The sequence below is a fragment of the Mus caroli genome, unplaced genomic scaffold (assembly GCF_978045245.1).
Source record: "Mus caroli unplaced genomic scaffold, Mus_caroli_1 scaffold_13, whole genome shotgun sequence".
NCBI lineage: Eukaryota > Metazoa > Chordata > Mammalia > Rodentia > Muridae > Mus > Mus caroli.
Window position 1 is genome coordinate 10886634 of NW_028227268.1, and position 18658 is coordinate 10905291.

The window sequence follows — 18658 nt, forward strand, 5'->3', positions numbered from 1 at the left end:
TTTTATATTTCTCAAAACGAAAACAGACAAATAAACAACAACAACAACCATAAAATGTTTGCTCCAGAGTGTTCTTCTCGTGTTAGATCCTTGAAAAGAATTAGCCTTATTAATATTTATAATTTTTAACCCTTAGTCATATTTTTGGCTGCACCTACATTTCCTTTCCCTCCATGTGTGTATGTGTGTGTGTGTGTGTGTGTGTGTGTCCATGCTCTACATGTTGATGAACACAAACATGGAGGCCACAGGAAGATGGTAGTTACCCTGCTCAGTCAGTTTCCAGCTCATTTACACAGATGGTCTCTCACTGACTCTAGGCTCGTAGGTAGCCATCATCCTGTCTCCATCCAGCCAGGTGTTGAGGTTCCACATGTGGCTACACCAGCCATTTGGCAGATGGGGATTCAAACCCAGGTCCTTACAATTGCATAACAAGTGCTCTTAGCCACTGAACTATCTCCTCAAGCTCCCAGCTACAGTTTTTCTGTTAATTTTCTTTCTATATTTTTCTTTACTTCTTTTGAATTCCTTATAAAGCACTGAGAATTTTTTACACCATTATTTACTCATTTGAGATGTGTGGCCTCCCTTCCCCCAGCCTGGAACCTGCTTGCTCAAGGGTGGAGCTACCGGCTCATTCGTCCTGCCACACCTACTGTTGGAACCTGCCTTTGCTGCCTGGAGGCACACACGTGTTCATCCTGCTACTGGACCCTGAGTTACTTGGCGGGATATTGGGTTCCCTCCCCCTTCCTTTATAACTGAGTGTCTGGAAATAGTAAAATTGAGCTTTGATCAGGATGTTGTCTTAGCTCCATTCTTTCTTCCGCCCCGTCTAGATTCCTCTCTTTTCAGCGAACTGCCATTCTCAGTTGAACCGTTCGTGTTGTGGACTGCGGGCAGGCCGCAACAGAGATGAACTAATTTTATTTTCTGAAAACACAATGTGATGTATCCTCACTCAATATTGTCTCCTTTCAATGACTTATGATAAACATGTATGACCGATATTGCCTCTAAACTTGTTTTAGCCATTACTCTAGGAACTCCTAACTGAAACTTTCAAGAATGTAACACTAGCTAACTCATGCTAAAATGTGACTTTATGGAAGATTTTCAGAATTAAAACACACTCACACAGACATATGTATATATATATATATGCCACTTCACCCCGATAATGGTTACCAGATGAATCATCCAAGGCTAATTATTAGAAGTTCTACTATGAACAAAAAGAACTATGTGTAAGCACTTTTAAGAAATAGTGACTTTTTTCTAGGAAAGTATGAAGCAATTTTATTCATCTGAATAATTCTAGGACCGATCTCTGAACTTTATGAATTTTCCAGAAGGCCAAAAAAAAATGACAGTGTTCTCCTTAAATTCAGGTTGACTTATTAACTATTTCATTTATTCATCCAGCAATAAGTATATGCTGAAGATAGATCTATTATTATTTTCAGAAAATCTGACAAAGCTCTAACAGCTAAATGTATTTGCAAAGCACCAAAACAGTTACCTCAAAAGAAAAATTCTCACGGAAGAAAAAAATATATATGGAAGTATGTTTCATAAAATATAAGAGAAATTAATTAATACTTGTGTATGATTGATTCTTTTCTAATGGAATTTGGTTGTTCAGATTAATTCATGAACACTTTAACAGAAAATGATAATAAGTTTTCAAATATCCTTTCCAATTCTGATGGCCATTTGAAAACTGTTTCTTAAATTGACCTTCACCTGAATATAGTAGTGAAAATTACTAATAAGGAAATGTTCACACAGTAGGAAATCTATTGCTCACTTTCAAAACATGTATGTTCAATTTTGATTTATCTTTACCATTTATTAGTTTTCATGACTATATGCTAAGCTGAAATCCACAGAAACCATGAAGGCCCCCTAGATTCCTGCTATTTTCACAAATAGACTAAGGAAACTAAAATGCGTTCACTTCAATTCCTTGGATTGTCCTTGGAAAATCAAATCCCATTGTCTTTGTTTTATTTTGCATGTGGCATGTTGAGGTTATGCCCTAAAGACAAGAGTTTGGTATAAAGAATAGAAGCAGGCAACTCTCAAAATAGATAGATAGATAGATAGATAGATAGATAGATAGATAGATAGATGATAGATAGATGATAGATAGATAGATAGATAGATAGATAGATAGATGATAGATAGATTGATAGATGATAGATAGATAGATAGATAGATAGATAGATAGATAGATAGATAGATAGATAGATAGACAGACAGATAAAAAGTCTCTCTATAGTTTTACAGCTAGGAAGAAGTGGGTAAGCATTAACCCCTGTGTCTCACTTCAAACCTCAGTTAAATTTTAAGCCTTCCTGCTTCCTAAGAAGGCTTTCTTTCATTACCTCTCCAGCAGTATGTCTGTTTCAGGAGAGAGAATGCAGTCCACCATGATTAAGAGCATATGACTAAGAATACCAGGGGAAATGGGTCAGCAGGTGAAGCGTTTTCCATGCAAATGTGAGGACTTGTGTTTGAATCCCTAGGGTTATTATAAACATATCTGGATGTAATTGTGTCCCTGTTGGCAGACAGTACATAGAAATGGAAGGATCTCCAGCAGCATGAAAGCACCAATAACTTGACCTGAAGAAGGTGGAAGGGGGCAGCCATAATCAGAGTTGTTCTTCTACACTCAATTCAATGTACACACACACACACACACACACACACACACACACCACTGGATACTATTTTGATTTTAGATTGCTTCTATAAACACCACAACCAAACACAGCTTGGGAAGCAAGGGTTTATTTGGCTGACATTTCCAGGTCCCCATTATCACCGAGGACATTTAAAGCGGGAACTGATGTAGAGCTTACAGAACAACTCTGGCCGCTCGCTCGCTGGCTTCCTTCCTAGTTCACATTCAGCTCACTTCCTTAAAGAACCTAAGTCCACAGGCCTAGGGGTGGCGCTGCCCACAGTGGGCTGGTCCCTCTTATATCAATTAGAAATCAAGAAAACACCTCACAGCCACACCCTCCCCACTTCCCTGCCTTCCTAGGGGAAAACTTCACTTTTATGGTGTACTGTCTGTCCTTCCTTGCAGTGTTTGGATTTGATTCCTCCTAAATCAAGAAACCATTACAAGTCAACATGTATGGCTCTATAACAAAGTCTCCAGGAGAATATGATTGGCTTGGCCTTGGTCCATCCACCACAATCTAGTAGCTTGCATCTGAGAGATGCAAGATGTAGCTTTTCCCTATCTTCTACCATTGATTCTTACCAAAGGGCACAGTCCAGGGAGATTAAGGGAAAAAACAGGCAAACACACGAACAAACACACACACAAACAAACCACAACCACCACAACAAAAACAAAATAACAAGTGGCAGAAAAACATTTTTAAATAGTAGTTTAGTTGTTTGTGGCATTGTTTAGAAAGCAATAGTTTAAAATCACAGCTTATTTATATCTTTGTGTGTGCACATATATGCTCTGTGGTTCACCTGAGGCAAAGCACAATGGCAAGAGCCTGTTATTTTCTGCCACCAGGTGAGTCCTATGGACTGATTTCAGGCTGGGCAATAAGCATCTTTAACTACTGAGCAATCTCATCGACCCAAAAGGCAAGATTAAAATGACACTGAATTCAAATGTGCCGATATAATTACATGGTGAGACAGCAATAAACATTTTCTGGCAATTCCTGCCTGAGCTAGAGCAAACAGACAAGAAAACAGGAACCCAAGTAGAGAGAAATATAAAATCATGATACTGTTATCAAGGTTTGTAACTGACACAAGGCACAGAAGAGAACATTCAAAAAAAAAAAAAAAAAACAGAGGAGAAACTGGAGTGGAGGTGTTTGTAAAAATGAAAGAAACAAGGCACTTTATTCATTTTTATTAATTACTTTATTTATTTACATTTCAAATGTTACCCTCTTCCTAGCCCCACCTCCACAAGCCCCCTACCCCAAGTGTGGATGCTTCAATCCCACTTAGAACAAAAGGCACTTTATAAAGGCAATGCCAGACAGGTCTTCTAAGGGAAAGTGTAGTTAATATCACAGGATAAGTAGTTGTTTTAAGTTTTGCACTGCATATGTATACTGCAAACCGAATTGAAGAAACTGTGGGAACTGTCCCAGTAGTACTGTAGGTAACATGGTAACAGTGAACTTGTGCTTACTGTGTGCCCAATCTCCTGTTAGAAAAATCTCCTATAAAAACAACAAATAAAAACCTTTGAAAACTATAGGGCAAAATAGAGTTGAAGGTCTGTTTGTGAGGGTTAGGAGATAGTTAAATGTAATTGTAAAATCGTGAGTTCACAAATCTGAGTTTAGACATAGATATACATTTATTACATATACATGATATGAAACGATAAGGTCACTAAGAGTCTCAAGGTTTAAAACAGAAGGCATGGGACTTTTATTCTGAAAAAGACAAAGGACGAATGAAGAAGGAGAAAGTCAGAGCTCCTGTGTGGTAAGCCCTCCCTAAGCATAAACTGACTCCACTGCTAAGCCAGGATTAGTGGGATATATAATTATGACACGTTTACATACAATTAAGAGAATCAGCCTATCAGCTGTTTACTCTAAATATACATGTCTCAAGATGCTGAAAGGCTATATGAGTTCTCAAACTTGGGCAAAAAAATAAATAAATAAAATTCTGCTTTTTTTCCCCCCCCACATAGCTTTGGAAGCTGTCGAAGGGTAAGAAATAGGTAACATTGTTGAGTTCTTCAGAAAGATAAATTTAGAAAGAAAAGTCAAATCCCTTTACAAATGTATGTATATGCATTTGCACACATATAATATGTAGACAGAATATGTAAACATATGTTGTGTCTATGCATGTATTTTGTTTGTATACATATTCACAAACATATAATATGTACAGATTTATGTGTGCATATACGTATATATGCAACACACACAAGTATATATCTATATACACATACATGCATGACGTTTTAGTAATATTCTTACTCTAATTTACAACCTATTCTATTACATGTGAATTCCCTTTAGCTCAGGACTTTCCAACTCATAGTGCTACCGTTTTACCTTAATAAATGACCCCTGCAACATCCACCCACAAGGTATATCCATGTATCTCAAGAAGCCCTCTTCAGTGGTGATATCCTTTGTCACCCTACTATGTCCTCTGGAAGAGGAGTCCAGATTGTGACCCCACTCGTAAGTTTCTCATCTGTCCCACCCCACCCATCTTTCTTCTGGTTGATACACAGCATCTGTTTCAATCTCCTTTGCTTTTTCATTAGCATGAAGAGCCTGGTTCCAAGACTTGCTTTATCTTTCTCCATCATTTTTTTTTTTTTTTTTTTGGTTTTTTCGAGACAGGGTTTCTCTGTGTAGTCCTGGCTGTCCTGGAACTCACTCTGTAGACCAGGCTGGCCTCGAACTCAGAAATCCGCCTGCCTCTGCCTCCCAAGTGCTGGGATTAAAGGCGTGAGCCACCACGCCCGGCTCCATCTCCATCATTTTTGTAGTTGGCTTCTCCATGTTCATTTTCCTTAAAGCCCTCATGTCACAGGCAGTGACCTCCTAGTCATGATCATGAACTACACCTGAAATTCTCTCATTCCTCCTCAACTTGGGTCCTGCTTGAAAGCTTTATTTTTATTTTAGTATATTATGAAATAGTAGTAATAGCTCAGATTGGAGCACCTGGATATCATTTAGTTTTTTTATTTGTTACTATGTGCTTGTTCTTCTGTTTATTATTTACCCAGGTCACCATTTCCTCAAGAGTTAAATGTATTACTATTACTACAGGATCTTTTTAAGAATTTAAGAGGCTATTATGAATACACAATATCACATTATATCTATATTATAACCTACATGTATACATATATTATAACCTGTATTACACTTATGGTAGAACACATATACATATATCTCTAAGTTTGAGTCACAGTCCCTTGAGCATTCCTGAGAGTCCTTTAGAATATCTCTGTATTATAATAGTTCTCTAAAGTTGCTAAACATCATTTGTTTCTATGCTAGGTATCATTATTTATCCCTTAGTATAAATAAGAGAGACGTAGTAATCTCTGCTAGGACCGTTTGCATTATGATGATCATGCACACACATATAGTTTTAATTCATCTATAATACAACTCCTACACCTAAGACTCAAACTATAGTGGATTATGGGGCAGAAAGCTTGGGAATCAGAAACCCAGGACATCCACTGTGAGATGGAGCTTTTATAAATGTTAGAAACATTGTAGCAAAGCCCATACAATGGCAACACTAGTTGATGTTTCAACACTGATTGGGAAAATCTCCAGAGGTTCTGGTCCCCAAATGAAGGGCTCTAGTCAGTCAACAGCTTCTGAGAGGGTTAAGACTAGATTTCTCCAGTGACAAACTTCCTGATTATCTGACCCCAAGTGGCCATCCATAAATTCATAAGAACAACACATAGGAACTCAGCAGGTCTTACTTATGTATAAGCATATATATATGTGTGTGTGTGTGTGTATGTATGTATGTATGTATGTATGTGTATATGTGTATATGTGTATATGTGTATATGTGTATATGTGTATATGTGTATATGTGTATATGTGTATATGTGTATATGTGTATATGTGTATATGTGTATATGTGTATATGTGTATATGTGTATATGTATATATGTATATATGTATATATGTGTATATGTATATATGTGTATATATATGTGTGCATGTGAATGTACATAGTCTTTATACATGTATTACACATATAAATATGCATAGAACATATTATTTATTATTACTACATGCATAGCAATTATAAAATATATATATCAATAATAATTAAAGAAAGAGATTATGAACTTGACAGGAAGTTGAAAACACAAAAGAGGTAGAAATTATATAGATACACTACTCATGTGTACAATTCTCTAAAAGAGTAATCATTTTAGATAAAATGTGACATCAAAAGGATGCAAAAAAAAAACCCTCTTGTTTCCCTTAGGACACCCATGAGGAAGAACTCAAATATATTGATTGTATTAAGCTCTCCATATCCAAATATATAGTTTACATGTGTCTGTGTTTGTGTGTGTCTGGGTGTCTCCCTCCCTCACCCTCCCTCCCTGTTTCACCTTCTCCCTCCTTCCCTCCCTCCCTCCCCCTCTGTCTCTCTCCTTTTTTGTATCTGTGTGTGTCTCCCTCTCTTTCTCCCTCCCTCCCTTCTTCCCTCCCTCTTTCCATCCCTCCCTCCCACCTTCTCTCCCTCTCTCTACTTCCTCCTCTCTCTTCTTCTCTGTATCTAATCTGTGTTTGTCAGGCGCAGGGTTAGAATGGGCCATATCCTCTGCTGTCCTCACAAATACAGTGCCTGCCTTCTGCTTATACAACTGTTTTGAGTGCAAGCCGAACTGACTCCATTTCTTGGGAGAATACTATTTTTACTTCAGCGAGAACTGACAGACACGTGCAGTTATTCAGAGTTGGATTTGGGCAGAAATTTGGTTGAAAATGAACAAAGTGAACCTGTCAGTTCAAGGATTGAAGCTGCTTTTCCACTGATGATAAACTTGAAGCTTTTGTGAGAAAAATTAGAATTGGAAAGTCTGACATTAGCTTAGCTGAACTTGCCATATAGTCAAGGCATTTGCTGATTTCATGAGTGATATTAACAGTGTGTTAGATTATGAATGAAATATGCCATTACCATAAGATATGTATTTCACTGTATAGATATTTTCTAAATAATCAATGCATGGTGTTAAGCTATGCAAGAAAAGAGTATAATTTGTGTAGCCTGTTCATAACATGGAAAATTTCTTTTTCCTTCAATCATGGCAGAAGTTTTTCTGGGTCTCATAGTCTACTTTGGCATCTATGGTCTTTAGAACCTGAGTTATATCCCTCCAAATTCTGACTTTTAAAGTTTCCTTTGGGAAATCGGCCATTACTTTTATACATGTTTCTTTCTGTGTGACTTGTGGTCTTTTTCCTTGCAACTTTCAGTTTCTCCCTCTTTGATCTATCTATTTATCATTTAATAATAATATATTGTGAGGAGTTTCTTTCCTGATTCTGCCTATTTTGAGTTCTGTGTGTGTGTGTGTATTTGTTCACTCTAAAAAAACGAATATTATCTCAAAGCGTATTAAATTTGTCTTCATTTTTCTAACACAGCTCCAAGGTGACTATAGTTTTTCCCTTCTCAGACACACACCGATGTGGTTTCATTCCTATGTGTCTACCAGAACACTTGACAATTGATTTAGAACAGGTACCAACATGAGAAACCAGATGTTATTAATAAGCTAGACACTAAACACAGGATGCAAAAGAAACAAACACTGTCTCTTTTCTCCAGTTTTCATGTTATGTGTATAAGAAATGGGTGTTTTAAAAATATATCTCTGGCTTGTGCAGTATTTTGATCCTTTAGAAAGTACTACAGAACAGATAATTAATTACAAGAAGCGTGAAATGAGTCAGATACTTCAAAATTCTATTGACACTTTGAAGAAGAAAGAAATAAAATAGAATTTGGGTACAAGTCAGTGAGTTCCTCAAAGAAAATCTATTTCCTTCCACAAATAAGTATTCTAAGCTGAAGACCAAGGCCGAGAATGTCAGTGTTAGAGAATAACTTTTAGATGTCTTGAACAGCAGGCTAATGTATTCACCTGCAGCAAGGCTCAACTCTTGAAGAAAAGACTTAAGATTATGATACTTGGAACAGAGCTGCCTGGGCAAATGCATTGAAATTCATCTCAGCCACAGACAAACACTGAATGTGCTCATTTCTATGTGGAATTGGAAACTCATAAAGGATTTCTAAACCAGTGTCTGCCAGGAACAAGAACCTAAGAGAGATCGATGGGGGTGTTGGTCATTGAGTTTAGTGTGTCACTAAAACTATATGCATAAAATTAGAATAAAACTGAGTAGTGTTCCTAGAGGGGTTCTGTCTCAAGTTCTTCTTTACAATCTTGCCCTGACTTTTAAAGATATGCTGTAACCAGGAAATGTAAGTCTTATCAGCCCCTTCCTCCCTTAAGTTGTATTTGGTCAATGTTTTCTCACTAATATAGAAAGAAAAATAGAAAATAAATTATATTCAAATCCTTACTCATGTGATCAACTTATTTAGAAATCAGCCAATCAATATGTTGGGCCACAAATACAATTCAGTGGATAAAGTTACCTCTCACCAAGCCTGATAGCCTGAGTTTGAACCTTACACAATGAAGAGAGAACACCAACTCCTCAACTTGTCCTCTGACCACCACATGCAAGCATGACAGGAACACATGCACACCTACACACAAAAATAAATCAAATTTGGGGGGGAAACACATGAAAAGTTTATTGCTTAAGACCAAAGAAACTGCAGTCCAACACAATTATACACAGGGATCTGAATTTTATAATAATTTTTCGCAAATGAAACGTTTGTTCTCTGAGGGTACTAAGAAACAAAGGCTTTTATCAGGACATTTAATAGAGCATAATTAGGTATTATGGTTCCCTGGCAGTGGACAGATGGGAGGGTGGCCACCCGGTACACCTACAGTCATTACTGCTGATCATTACCTCCTTCTTTATAGTGCAATTACTAGTGGGAGTTTCCCAATCATAATTCCCTGTCATTTTATCAGCACTTTTCTCTTTATTGTTTTGCTTTTATTTCCCTCCTGAAACATTTCTATTAAGATTCTTACCCGAACTCCTCCAAGCTCTCTCCCTTCCCCATGCCCCATGTCATTTATTAATTGGCCTCAACACTTATCTGATTGCATCTCGGATTAACTGGATTCTGGACAAATCCTTGCACCTGCTGTCGGCTCTTTCCTTAATGATCCGACTGCATTTCATTAATGGTGCTTTTAATGGTTGTTAAGGAAACCGGAATTTACGGCCTCGGAAAGTAACACTTGCTTATTTGCCTTACTGCTTCCTCCAAAATGTTTTCCTTTGTTGTGTTTGCTTGCTGGGGAGAAGGGATTCGCCGGATTCAGAAGTCATTTAATCAGCCAAGGAAAACTAATCACCCTTGGGCTCAGAAACCAACATCCTTGCAATACCAAGTCATAAAATCTTTCAAATCCGAAGAACGTCCAACTAGATGAATCCTGTTGGTTATGTAAAAAGGTCTATATCACAATAGCACAGTCAGGTCGAGTGATTCACATACATTTATAGAAATTGAGGCCAATTAATAAATGACATGGGGCATGGGGAAGGGAGAGAGCTTGGATGAGTTTGGGTAAGAATCTTAATAGAAATAAATAAAAGAATATGGAAGATATTGGAGGATTCTTATCCTGATGCTCTAAGGCCATATTTGTATTGTTATTATTAAGACTGATGTCAGTGGCAAATTGTGAAGGAGAAAAGCCAATATTTGCTATTCACTCAGAGCCAGGGCTATAGTAAATATTCTATACTTTTTGCTTTTTGCAAACATATTAAGCACAACTTATCTTTGTTCCTATCCTTTTTACTGCTACAACTTTTTTTTAGCCTGTCGTCTGACACTTTGAACACATCCTCAACTCCTACCCAGACAATGCCTGGCATTATTTTTTATGCCACAGTCCATTTGACTCTCTCCAAGCTTGTCTTTGTAAATCAGTCACTTCCAATTGTGAATGGAAGTTAAGTCTGGGCTCACAAGAGTAGAAGCCAGGTTTGGACAGAATTTGAGCGTTCTGAGGAACTGGGGTGAGGGGGGATTAAAAGTGAAGGAATGGGGACCACAGGCCTCATCCTGCCGGATCAGCGCCAGGGTAGCGGGAGCGCAGGGTTGCCTGACACCCGCCAGCTACCCACGACCCCCGCCGCAGGATTTTGGGACTGCTGGTGAGTGGAACACAGCTTCTGCTCCAATCCAATTGCGCGGGACCTGAGACTGCATTAGTTAGGGAAGCAGAAACCGGCCTGAGTAGGGCCACAGGCCTCATCCGGCCGGATCAGCGCCAGGGTAGCGGGAGCGCAGGGTTGCCTGACACCCGCCAGCTACCCACGACCCCCGCCGCAGGATTTTGGGACTGCTGGTGAGTGGAACACAGCTTCTGCTCCAGTCCAATCACGCGGGACCTAAGACTGCTCTGGTTGGGGAGAGAGAAATCCGGCCTACATAGGGCCACAACCCTCTTCCGGTCAGAAAAGCACCGGGGCAGCTGGGGCACAGGGTCTGCTGACACTCTCCAGCTACCCACAACACCCACCACAGGATCTTAAGACTTCTGGAGAGTGGAACACAGCTTCTGCTCCAATCCAATTGCACGCGGGACCAGAGACTGCATTAGTTAGGGAAGCAGAAAACCGGCCTGAGTAGGACCACAGGCCTCTTCCTGCTGGACCAGCACCGGGGTACCTTCAGCTACCCACGACCCCCGCCTCAGGATTTAGAGACTGCTGGTGAGTGGAACACAGCTTCTGCTCCAATCTTTAAACAGTGACAACGATAACAACTAACCCCAGAGATTACCAGATGGCGAAAGGTAAACGTAATAACCTTACTAACAGAAACCAAGACCACTCACCATCATCAGAACCCAGCACCCCCACTTCGCCCAGTCCAGGGCACCCCAACACACCGGAAAAGCTAGACACGGATTTAAAAGCATATTTCCTGATGATGATAGAGGACTTCAAGAAGGACTTTAATAACACACTTAAAGAAATACAGGAGAACACTGCTAAACAGGCAGAAGACAATAAAGAGGAAGCACAAAAATCCCTTAAAGAATTGCAGGAGAACACTGCTAAAGAGTTACAAATCCTTAAAGAAAAACAGGATAACATAATCAAACAGGTAGAAGTCCTTACAGAAAAACAGGAAAACACATCCAAACAGATGATGGAAATGAACAAAACCATACTAGACCTAAAAAGGGAAGTAGACACAATAAAGAAAACCCAAAATGAGGCAACACTGGAGATAGAAACCCTAGGAAAGAAATCTGGAACCATAGATACGAGCATCAGCAACAGAATACAAGAGATGGAAGAGAGAATCTCAGGTGCAGAAGATTCCATAGAGAACATCGGCACAACAATCAAGGAAAATGTAAAATGCAAAAAGATCCTAACTCAAAACATCCAAGAAATACAGGACACAATGAGAAGACCAAACCTACGGATAATAGGAGTGGATGAGAATGAAGATTTTCAACTCAAAGGACCAGCAAACATCTTCAACAAAATTATAGAAGAAAACTTCCCAAATCTAAAGAAAGAGATGCCCATGAACATACAAGAAGCCTACAGAACTCCAAATAGACTGGACCAGAAAAGAAATACCTCCCGATACATTATAATCAGAACAACAAATGCTCTAAATAAAGATAGAATAGTAAAAGCAGTAAGAGAAAAAGGCCAAGTAATATATAAAGGCAAGCCTATCAGAATTACACCAGATTTTTCACCAGAGACTATGAAAGCCAGAAGATCCTGGACGAATGTTATACAGACACTAAAAGAACACAAATTCCAGCCCAGGCTACTATACCCAGCCAAACTCTCAATTAACATAGATGGAGAAACCAAAGTATTCCACGACAAAACCAAATTCACACATTATCTCTCCACGAATCCAGCCCTTCAAAGGATAATAACAGAAAAAAACCAATACAAGGACAGGAACCACGCCCTAGAAACAACAAGAAGGTAATCCCTCAACAAACCTAAAAGAAGACAGCCACAAGAACAAAATGCCAACTTTAACAACAAAAATAACAGGAAACAACAATTACTTTTCCTTAATATCTCTTAATATCAATGGACTCAACTCCCCGATAAAAAGACATAGACTAACAAACTGGCTACACAAACAAGACCCAACATTTTGCTGCTTACAGGAAACTCATCTCAGAGAAAAGGATAGACACTACCTCAGAATGAAAGGCTGGAAAACAATTTTCCAAGCAAATGGCATGAAGAAACAAGCTGGAGTAGCCATCCTAATATCTGATAAGATTGACTTCCAACCCAAAGTCATTAAAAAAGACAGGGAGGGACACTTCATACTCATCAAAGGTAAAATCCTCCAAGAGGAACTATCAATCCTGAATATCTATGCTCCAAATACAAAGGCAGCCACATTCATTAAAGAAACTTTAGTAAAGCTCAAAGCACACATTGCACCTCATACAATAATAGTGGGAGACTTCAACACACCACTTTCACCAATGGACAGATCATGGAAACAGAAACTAAACAGGGACACAGTGAAACTAAGAGAAATTATGAATCAAATGGATCTGGCAGATATCTACAGAACATTCTATCCTAAAACAAAAGGATATACCTTCTTCTCAGCACCTCATGGTACCTTCTCCAAAATTGACCACATAATTGGTCACAAAGCAGGCCTCAACAGATATAAAAATATTGAAATTGTCCCATGCATCCTATCAGATCACCATGGACTAAGGCTGATCTTCAATAACAAAATAAATAATAGAAAGCCAAACTTCATGTGGAAACTGAACAACACTCTTCTCAATGATACCTTGGTCTAGGAAGGAATAAAGAAAGAAATTAAGGACTTTTTAGAGTTCAATGAAAATGAAGCCACAACATACCCAAACTTATGGGACTCAATGAAAGCATTTCTAAGAGGAAAACTCATAGCTCTGAGTGCCTCCAAAAGGAAACTAGAGAGAGCACACATTAGCAGCTTGACAACACACCTAAAAGCACTAGAACAAAAGGAAGCAAATTCACCCAAGAGGAGTAGACAGCAGGAAATAATCAAACTCAGGGGTGAAATCAACCAAGTGGAAACAAGAAGAACTATTCAAAGAATCAACCAATCAAGGAGCTGGTTCTTTGAGAAAATCAACAAGATAGATAAACCCTTAGCCAGACTCACTAGAGGGCACAGGGAAAGCATCCTAATTAACAAAATCAGAAATGAAAAAGGAGACATAACAACAGATCCTGAAGACATCCAAAACACCATCAGATCCTTCTACCAACGGCTATACTCAACAAAACTGGAGAATCTGGATGAAATGGAGAAGTTCCTAGACAGATACCAGGTACCAAAGTTGAATCAAGATCAGGTTAATGATCTAAACAGCCCTATATCCCCCAAAGAAATAGAAGCAGTCATTAATAGTCTCCCAACTAAAAAAAGCCCAGGACCAGATGGGTTTAGTGCAGAGTTCTATCAGACCTTCAAAGAAGATCTAATCCCAGTTCTTCACAAACTATTCCACAAAATAGAAACAGAAGGTACTCTACCCAACTCCTTCTATGAAGCCACAATTACTCTGATACCTAAACCACAAAAAGACCCAACAAAGATAGAAAACTTCAGACCAATATCCCTTATGAATATTGATGCAAAAATCCTCAATAAAGTTCTTGCTAACCGAATCCAAGAACACATCAAAACAATCATCCATCCTGACCAAGTAGGTTTCATCCCAGGGATGCAGGGATGGTTCAATATACGGAAATCCATCAACGTAATCCAGTATATAAACAAACTCAAAGACAAAAACCACATGGTCATCTTGTTAGATGCGGAAAAAGCATTTGACAAGATCCAACACCCATTCATGATAAAAGTCTTGGAAAGATCAGGAATTCAAGGCCCATACCTAAACATGATAAAAGCAATCTACAGCAAACCAGTAGCCAACATCAAAGTAAATGGTGAGAAGCTTGAAGCAATCCCTCTAAAATCAGGGACTAGACAAGGCTGTCCACTTTCTCCATACCTATTCAACATTGTACTTGAAGTCCTAGCCAGAGCAATTCGACAACAAAAGGAGATCAAAGGGATACAAATTGGAAAAGATGAAGTCAAAATATCACTTTTTGCAGATGATATGATAGTATATATAAGTGACCCTAAAAATTCCACCAGAGAACTCCTAAGCCTGATAAACAGCTTCGGTGAAGTAGCTGGATATAAAATTAACTCAAACAAATCAATGGCCTTTCTCTACACAAAGAATAAACAGGCTGAGAAAGAAATTAGGGAAACAACACCCTTCTCAATAGTCACAAATAATATAAAATATCTTGGCGTGACTCTAACTAAGGAAGTGAAAGATCTGTATAATAAAAACTTCAAGTCTCTGAAGAAAGAAATTATAGAAGATCTCAGAAGATGGAAAGATCTCCCATGCTCATGGATTGGCAGGATCAACATTGTAAAAATGGCTATCTTGCCAAAAGCAATCTACAGATTCAATGCAATCCCCATCAAAATTCCAAATCAATTCTTCAACGAATTAGAAAGTGCAATCTGCAAATTCATCTGGAATAACAAAAAACCTAGGATAGCAAAAACTCTTCTCAAGGATAAAAGAACCTCTGGTGGAATCACCATGCCAGACCTAAAGCTCTACTACAGAGCAATTGTGATAAAAACTGCATGGTACTGGTATAGTGACAGACAAATAGACCAATGGAATAGAATTGAAGACCCAGAAATGAACCCACACACCTATGGTCACTTGATCTTCGACAAGGGAGCTAAAAACATCCAGTGGAAGAAAGACAGCATTTTCAACAAATGGTGCTGGCACAACTGGTTGTTAACATGTAGAAGAATGTGAATCGATCCATTCCTATCTCCTTGTACTAAGGTCAAGTCTAAGTGGATCAAGGAACTTCACATAAAACCAGAGACACTGAAACTTATAGAGGAGAAAGTGGGGAAAAGCCTTGAAGATATGGGCACAGGGGAAAAATTCCTGAATAGAACAGTAATGGCTTGTGCTGTAAGATCGAGAATTGACAAGTGGGACCTCATGAAACTACAAAGCTTCTGCAAGGCTAAAGACACCATCAATAAGACAAAAAAACCACCAACAGATTGGGAAAGGATCTTCACCTATCCTAAATCAGATAAGGGACTAATATCCAATATATATAAAGAACTCAAGAAGGTGGACTCCAGAAAGTCAAATAACCCCATTAAAAAATGGGGCTCAGAACTGAACAGTATTCCTGAGGAATACCGAATGGCAGAGAAACACCTGAAAAAATGTTCAACATCCTTAATCATCAGGGAAATGCAAATCAAAACAACCCTGAGATTCCACCTCACACCAGTCAGAATGGCTAAGATCAAAAATTCAGGTGACAGCAGATGCTGGCGAGGATGTGGAGAAAGAGGAACACTCCTCCATTGTTGGTGGAATTGCAAGCTTGTACAACCACTCTGGAAATCAGTCTGGCGGTTCCTCAGAAAATTGGACATAGTACTACCGGAGGATCCAGCAATACCTCTCCTGGGCATATATCCAGAAAATGTCCCAACCGGTAAAAAGGACACATGCTCCACTATGTTCATAGCAGCCCTATTTATAATAGCCAGAAGCTGGAAAGAACCCAGATGTCCATCAACAGAGGAATGGATACAGAAATTATGGTACATTTACACAATGGAGTACTACTCAGCTATTAAAAAGAATGAATTTATGAAATTCCTAGCCAAATGGATGGACCTGGAGGGCATCATCTTGAGTGAAGTAACACAATCACAAAAGAACTCACACAATATGTATTCATTGATAAGTGGATATTAGCCCAAAACTTAGGATACCCAAGATATAAGATACAATTTGATAAACGCATGAAACTCAAGAAGAATGAAGACCAAAGTGTGGACACTGTGCACCTTCTTAGAATTGGGAACAAAACACCCAGGGAAGGAGTTACAGAGACAAAGTTCGTAGCTGTGATGAAAGGATGGACCATTTAGAGACTGCTGTATCTAGGGATCCGTCCCATAATCAGCTTCTAAACGCTGACACCATTGCATACACTAGCAAGATTTTGCTGAAAGGACCCAAATATAGCTGTCTCTTGTGAGATGATGCTGGGGCCTAGCAAACACAGGAGTGGATGTTCACAGTCAGCTTTTGGATGTATCACAGGGCTCTCCCAATGGAGAAGCTAGAGAAAGTACCCAAGGAGCTAAAGGGATCTGAAACCCTATTGTTGGAACAACATGATGTACTAACCAGAACCCCGGAGCTCTTGTCTCTAGCTGCATATGTATTGAAAGATGGCCTAGTCGGCCATCAATGGAAAGAGAGGCCCATTGGACTTGCAAACTTTATATGCCCCAATATAGGGGAATGCCAGGGCCAAAAGAATGGGAATGGGTGGGTAGGGAAGTGGGGGGCGCTATGGGGGACTTTGGGGATAGCATTGGAAATGTAATTGAGGAAAATATGTAATAAAAATATTAAAAATCAAAAAAAAAAAAAAAGAGAAAAAGTCCGCAGCGTGGAAAGGATTTTGTGCGGTGACATTGTTCTGGACATGAGGACTATGTGTGTAATAGGAAGCAGAATGGCAGCTGGGGGCTTTAAGACAGCAGATGCTTCTACATTTGTCAAAATCACCCAAATGAGCCCTTTAAAGGGACATATTTTGCTGTTTGGAAATTGCACATCAATATGTTAAAAGTAGGGATTCGTCTAGAGCACTGGTTCTCAGTCTTCCTGATGCTGTGACCCTTTAATGCAGTTCCTCATGTTGAAGTGACCCCCCCCCCAACCATAAAACTACTATCATTGCGACTTCACGACTGTAATTTTGCTGCTGTTATGAATCATAATGTAAATATCTGACATGCGACCTCCAAAGGGTTTGCAACCCACAGATGAGAACAGTTGCTCTAGACTCTTCTGGGAGTCACCATACCATGGTCTTAAGAGAACTGAGGGATTTCTGTGCTGTTGATGGCCACCTGGGCAACACGGCACCCCATGCTACCTGTGGGAGCCACCTCAGGCAGGTCCTTTACCCCCTTGTTTCAAACCCTCTTAGAAAGAATACTGAAGTGGCACTGAAGAGTTGAGTTCTGTGACCTCCATGCAAGAACACACAAAGCCAAATGAGGACCGAGCTAAGGGTGTAAAGCAGCCAAGGGAAATCACGTTCAATCACCGTCTTGGAGATGTTGAAGAAAGCAGCTCGTAGCCGCTGCTTTTCATTTGGAAGTGTAGACGTGGCCTTGAGAGGATTCTTCCCAGTCATCCTCCATTGTGAGGGAGGCCAGGAACTAGGAGGAGGTGGAGAGGAGACACATCATTAAACCAATTTGGTTCCTTCGGGGGGGCAGCGGGGGGAGCATCTGCAGTCAGATCTAGCCACAACCTTCTGTTCAACACTCAGGAGGTGGAGTCAGTTCAAGACTGACCTGTTCCACATAGTTTTAGGCCAACCAGAGCTACACGAACAAACAAAAGACAAACGGAGAAAAAGAAAACACAGAGATAGGAGGAAGAAGAGGAAGAGGAGGAGGAGGTGGTAAAAAAAAAGTGAAGGAATGAGAGAAAGACAGTACTAGATTCTTGGAAGGTGTACATAGATAATGAAGACACTGAGAAAATTGGGAGTTATAGTAAAGAAAAAGACATTGGCAGGGTGCTAAACTTTGAAAATGATGAAAAATAAAATATTTGGAAGATTGTCATATAAGAACCACAGAAGGCACTGCAGCTAGAATAAACCAGTACTTTCTGCGACTCTTGGGAACAGAAGGAAGGGATACATAGGGACAGCTTTCAGGAACAAAGCACCTGAGGAGCAATACTAAACTGTCACTGTCTTTACGTGTGGAAAGGGAGAAGGGCCCCATTCAAGAGGCAGAGAGGATAAAAGGTGCCCGGCTA